Source organism: Lithobates pipiens, unplaced genomic scaffold (assembly GCF_037356315.1).
Source record: "Lithobates pipiens isolate NorthernLeopardFrog02 unplaced genomic scaffold, aLitPip1_a1.2 Scaffold_18, whole genome shotgun sequence".
Lineage (NCBI taxonomy): Eukaryota > Metazoa > Chordata > Amphibia > Anura > Ranidae > Lithobates > Lithobates pipiens.
Genome location: NW_027507758.1, coordinates 61,156,995 through 61,163,187, shown reverse-complemented (window position 1 = coordinate 61,163,187; position 6,193 = coordinate 61,156,995). Strand labels below are relative to the sequence as shown.

Sequence of the window (6,193 nt, the reverse complement as noted above, 5' to 3'; positions counted from 1 at the left end):
AAAATACAATGTAAAATTAACAAGGGACACCAACATAGTTGTATCTTTGATCTTAAAAACTACAGGATAATCATGTTGTGGTAACTTGGCCAAATGAAAAATAAAAAGCATAATAATATTATTCTTGATAACACTAGAAAAAAAAAAGCCTTTGAAAATCCGTTTGCAATAACTCCATCAGTATCACCAGCAAAGCAGCTTCATTATTATCCCATTAAAGAAGAAGAGAATTGTGCATTTCGAGATTTCATAATTTGCCACGTCATGAATGTTAATTCTCCATTACGAACGCTAGTTTACAAGACCGACCACTTCTGGCTCGCCCTTCCGAGCATGCGCGTTTGTACTTTGGACTTTTGTCCAATGGACTTGTATACACATGATCGGATAATCCGACAACAGACATTTGTCCACTAGAAATTTTAAAACCTGCCATCCAACATTTGTCCATGGAAAATCCAACAACAATTGTCTGATGGACGTACAAACGGTCAGATTTTCCGCCAACAGCCTGTCATCACACATTTTCCATCAGAAAATCTGATTGTGTGTAAGAGGCTTAAGAGTACAGCAGTAGCTCTCTATGATTTAGGAATCTGTCTGTACATGGGGCTGACCTTAAACAGGAAAAAAACTGAGAAAGACACAGTGGGGGTCGTAGATGCTCAATATAAATCTGTCCCATGGTTGTGCAACAAATGGTGCCACTTTTGGCATATTTGGTAAATTGTATACAGATCTGTCTCAGAACTGGTTGAAGGTTGTTTAGCATAGATGAGGGAATCTCTGGATGAGAGAAATCTTTATGTGTCTGGTCCAACCTCCTTAACCACTTGTCGACCAGCCGCCGCAGTTATACTTCGACAGGGAAGCTCTATTGCGTGAATCGCATACGGGTGCGGCGCTTTGTGTAATGGATACAGCAGGCGTGTGCACTCCCAGTCAGTCAACCCCCCCCCCCCACAGTTAGAAACACCTCCCTAGGACACACTTAACCCCTTGATTGCCCCCTAGTGGTTAACCCCTTCCCTGCCAGTGTAATTTATACAGTAATCAGTTCATTTTTATAGCTCTGATCGCTGTATAAATGTCACTGGTCCCAATTGCTTTTTGCGATTTTTTTTTTAACAAAAATTTATAGCAGAATACATTTTGGCCTAAACTAATGAAGAAATTTAAATTTTTTTTAAAAAAATTGGATATTTATTATAGCAAAAAGTAAAAAAATATTTTTGTTTGTTTTTCAAAATTGTCGGTCTTTTTTTGTTTATAGTGCAAAAAATAAAACCAACAGAGGAGATCAAATATCACCAAAAGAAAGCTATATTTGTGAGACAAAAAAAGGACATCAATTTTGTGTGGGTACAGCATCGCATGACCACGCAATTGTCAGTTAAAACCACGCAGTGCTGTATTGCAAAAAATGGCCTGGTCTTTAACGGGGTAAATCAATCAGGGGCTGAAGTGGTTAAAGGAGAAGTAAAAGCTCATTTGGCTGTACTTCTCATGTGGCTCATAGGAATGCAGTTCGTTCTGCACTCCTGTGACCTGTTTTCAGCTGACAACGGGCTGAAGCCTGCTGTCATATGACATCAAAGAGCTGGTCCAGACTGGGGAAAGTTTGCGACCCACTGAGAGCCTGAGCCAGCCACTGCCGCCCACACTACAGCCCAGTGCTCCAATGAGTGCAGATTACCAGCTCCCTGCTCTGAGAACTGAGCAATCAGTGATGTTTCATCGCTCATTCCCCAGTCTTAGAGCCAGCGGGGGACACTAGCTTCTCTTTTAAGCCAGTTTTAAGGTTGCTTTTATGGTATCCTCAACAAAGTCAGGAATGACGCTTTCAGCATCTCTAGCCATTAACGCTTGTCGATGAGTCATACGGTGTTGCACAAATAAATCTCCAAAGTGATCCTTCAGCTTCTTCGACACACGTTCACATTTTGCTAGCATTACAGATGCACCATCGGATGTAAAGCCAACAATTTTTTAGATAGGATATTGATTTTGCTCTTTCTCCAAGCAATCTATGATGGCTGCAGTTAGGTTTTCAGCATTGCAATGTTCTGATATCTCAATTAAGCTTAAAAAATCAGAACAAATCTCAGATTTATCAGTGTCTACATAGCGGTGGTAAATAATCAGTTGACTTTTACCACTATGGTCAGTGCTTTCATCACATATTAAATTAATGAAATGGGCCTTTTTTTACTGCTTTAATTGTCTCACTGAACATATAGTCGCCTATGTGTTCAGTGTTTCTTGCTACCGTTCTGGCACTACAGTGTAGGTGTTGAAACAGTATGGATCTTGGATCAATTTTTACTGCAATTTCTTTAAAAATAACGGCAGCAGTAAATGGAAGTTTGTCTTTATTGATTTATTGGCCAGATTGATGTCATTCTGTTCCTCTTTGGCATTTCTTTTTTTTTTAAATTAACATTTATTTTTTTACCTTTGTGATTTTGACTCCTGGACAAATTTTGTTTTTTGTAAATGGGTCATATTTGAAGTTTTAGACATGTTTCGACACCATTTTTCAAATATAATATTTATTGAAGCCCACAACAGGCGAACATAGGTCATTACATTCATTTTGTAAAATTATTAAAAACAGCAGATAAAGAGCTGACATGTATCTCAAACATTAGTTTAAACTGTATATAAAGTCCAGAACAGACATCAATGAAAAATGGCAGTAAGGATTCAAAGTAGGTATCTATTCATTTCACTCATCAGTTGTTCGTTAGAAACGATAAAAGGTGGATCCCGGGGTAAGACCGGTGGTTGCCCTTACTCATTTTCCATTTTCAACAATGAAAGAAGGTGGAAAGAAGAGAAAAAAAAGAATAAAAAGCGAGAAGGTAAGATGAGAGGAGAGAAAGAGAAGAAAGGGAGGAAAGAGAAATAAGGAGGGGTGGGGTGGAGGGGGAGCCAAGTGGCTTTGGTTTAGGACATCCAAAGTGTCTGGTTAAAAGAATGTATGCGTTATATCATGTTCCGAAAAGGGCCATTCCTTCTGCAGAAAACACAAATTGATTCCAAGTTCCCCAAGTTTTAGAGAATTTTTCTTGTTGGTGCTGGGCAGTAAGTACTAGCAGGGCCGGGACAAGGGGTGGGCAGGAGGGACGGCTGCCCCTGGCGCAATGGTTTATTGCAGGGGTAGAGGGCACCCTGACCCTAACTCTAAGGGAAAGGGGGGCGCAGTTTGGCATCTTGTAGTGCAAAGTGGATTTGCCTTTCGTAAATAACCTCCAGTGATTTAGATTTTTTTTTCTGATATGTTGTTATATCTTTCACTTGGATGTTATAACTTGCACTGAATAAATATAGCTGTATAACACAAAAACTGCCTGTGTTCATTTCAAGCTGCTAAGCAACAAAATGTGATTATTTTAAAGGGGGTTGATTCTTTTGTATGCCCACTATATGAATGCAAGTTAGGGACTTTGATTGTAAGCTCCTCGAGGGCAGGGACTGATGTGAATGTACAATGTATATGTGTAAATTGACAGCGCTATATACTGTAAGTACCTGTAATAAGTGCATTTGGTGTTAGACATGTACATGCCCAAAAAAAAATTGTTTTGTTTGGTTAATCTAGTAATTTAGTTTCGTTAAATTCGGTTGATTCGTTTAATTCGTATTCGGAATTCATTTTATGTCTTTTTCAAATTTTCTTCGAATTTATCGATTTTTTTTTCGATTCAAATCGCTAAGTTTTGAATCAGCCAATCTAAAACGTTATTTTTTTTTTTTGATTCGAATGTGGCAAAGTGAGCAAACAAAAGAAAAATCTTAATCAAATGATTACAATGACTCTATAAATCTTTGGCTTAACTAAAACAGCATTATGGTACTCTAATAACACACACAGTCTTTAAATTCAGAAACATGTTTACAGTTCGAATTTGACTGGAATTCGATGTAAAATTAGATTCTAATTTAAATTAGAATTTTGGAAATTTGGACGAATTTATTTCCTTATTCGGAGCATTCAATAAACTTTGTTTATACTGTAATTCTTTTTTAGCATCAATAGATTTATTTTATGAGATTCTTGTAGAAAATTGCAGGAGGCCCAGTTTAGCTGCTTTCGACAATCTTCTCCTGAGCTCTGAGAAAGCTGACTTTTTTCTGAGCAATGCGGTCTTTCTTTTGTGCCAGGGACAACTTGGCACGATTCCACCTCTTCTTTTTGACTTCTCTCTTGGGCTTCTTTTCGTGTACTGGGTTCTCCCTGATTGAAGCATGGGCCTTTTTGTATATGTCTTCCATTTGGTCAGCTGTGATGCCATGCTTTATATACCGGGAGAATTGCTTCTTGTATGCATCCTCATCTTCCTCTATTAGAAGACGCATGTAGTCCGCCACATTCTGGCCAAGGATGTGTTTGCGGTGGACTTCTGCGTTGAACTCTTTGCTCTCTGAGTCATAGCCAGGGAAGCGTTTGGTGCTGTGAGGAATGGACAGGCCTCCATCAACGGCTCCCTTGAGTGCACCGAAGACTTTGTTTCCAGTGGTGGTCCTGGTGAGACCAGCATCCAGGTAGCAGGTGAAGGCACCAGGTTGACCATCAATGCTCTCCACATTGTACTCATCTCCAGTTACTTCCACCTGGCCTTCATACACTTTGTCAAGACCAAATTTGTTCAGCAGCCTGCGAGCCAGCAGCAGACCCGTACAATAGGCGGCAGCGTAGTTCGTCAGCCCAGCCTTGACACCGAATTTGGGAAGTTCATGGCCATAGGCAGCACAGACGATCATGTCACCTTCAATCCTGGCATAGGCAATCTGGCAGATGATGTCTCTGTTAGTGATACGAACAATCATCCTGTATTTTGGGGTGTTGTACTTGTTTTTGTCCTGGATGACCAGTCTCTTGCGGGCATAGTAGTCAGTTTTGCCCTCTCTCCTTCTGCGAAACTTAACCTGGTACCTCTTGAAATAAGCCTTGTTCTTCACAACTTTTACGAACCCCATTTTTCCGGATTTTGTCCCGTCGAGGCTAGGACCAGAGAGTCACAGCGCTCACGTAAGGGCGCTGGAGAACTGGGAAAAGCGTTTATACTGTAATTCAGGTATTTGGATATATCCGAATCTCCGAATAATGAAAAATGTGTCTGAATATTTATTCAGAACAAAACGAACTGCACAAGTCTAGTTGGTGTTTAGGCTCCCCATCCTAGGGAAGTATGGCACCACTGGCAGTGGACCTCCTGTTGATTTGTGAGTGTGTCTTCCCTGTGGGAAAGGAAAGTTCTTGGTCCTGTGTGAGAAGTAAACTGCCTTGAGAAAAAGTGCCACTGTTTTTACTTGCATTTGGGTATCATATGACTGATGTTTGTTAAAAGAACATGATGTTGATTTCATTGAAGGGAAGAAATACAGTAAGGGCCTGTGTTGATGGAATTTTTTTCAAGCGTGTTTTTCATTTTCATACAAGCTTTTTTTTTTTTTTTTCTTTTTAGAAATCTTTTTTATTTGAATTTTCGATGATGATACAAGAGAAAAAAGGCACAGTAGTAGGTGGTGCGCCAACCTGTGTATGAAATAGAAAATACAGGCACCAAATGCCTTAAAAAAAAAAAACTAAACTAAACCACTTAAAGAGCATTTCCACCCAAAAATGGAACTTCTGCTTTAAGTACTGGTGACCCCCTGATATGCCACATTTGGCATGTCATTTTTGTGGGAGAGGAGCGAGTACCCTGTTTTTACACGCAACCAGCTCCCACTTCCTCCTCTGGCACCGCGGCGCCGGAAGGAAGATCACCTCTCCCCCCTCCCTCCCTGCAATCTTCTGGGACACGTCACAGGTCCCAGAAGATTGCCCAGCCATTCACATTGCGCAGCGCAGCTCGTACATGCGCAGTGTTAGAATGCTCAGAGAGGAGGGGAAGAGGAGCGAGGCTTCATGCACTCGCATCGCTGTACCATGGGACAGGTGAGTGTCTGATTATTAAAAGTCAGCAGGTACACTTTTTGTAGCTGCTGACTTTTAAATGGGTGGAACTCCACTTTAACAAATACAGCTTGTGTGAATATGTGGCTCGTACTGAGAAAAAAAACAAAAACAGATAAACTCTATACCAGGGGTCCTTCAGATTTTAGGGGTGCCGGACTGTGCCCAGTGGGAGTAAACAATGCCCCATCTTTGGTATTAGGAGGAGAAACAGTTGGTGTCAGTGGG

General features: G+C 40.5%; 1 pseudogene; it reads right to left on the bottom strand.

The window, feature by feature from the left end:
- Positions 1-4,022: 4,022 nt before the first annotated feature.
- LOC143987163 (large ribosomal subunit protein uL18A pseudogene) lies at positions 4,023-5,035 on the bottom strand (annotated as a pseudogene).
- Between the last annotated feature and the right edge of the window lie 1,158 nt (positions 5,036-6,193).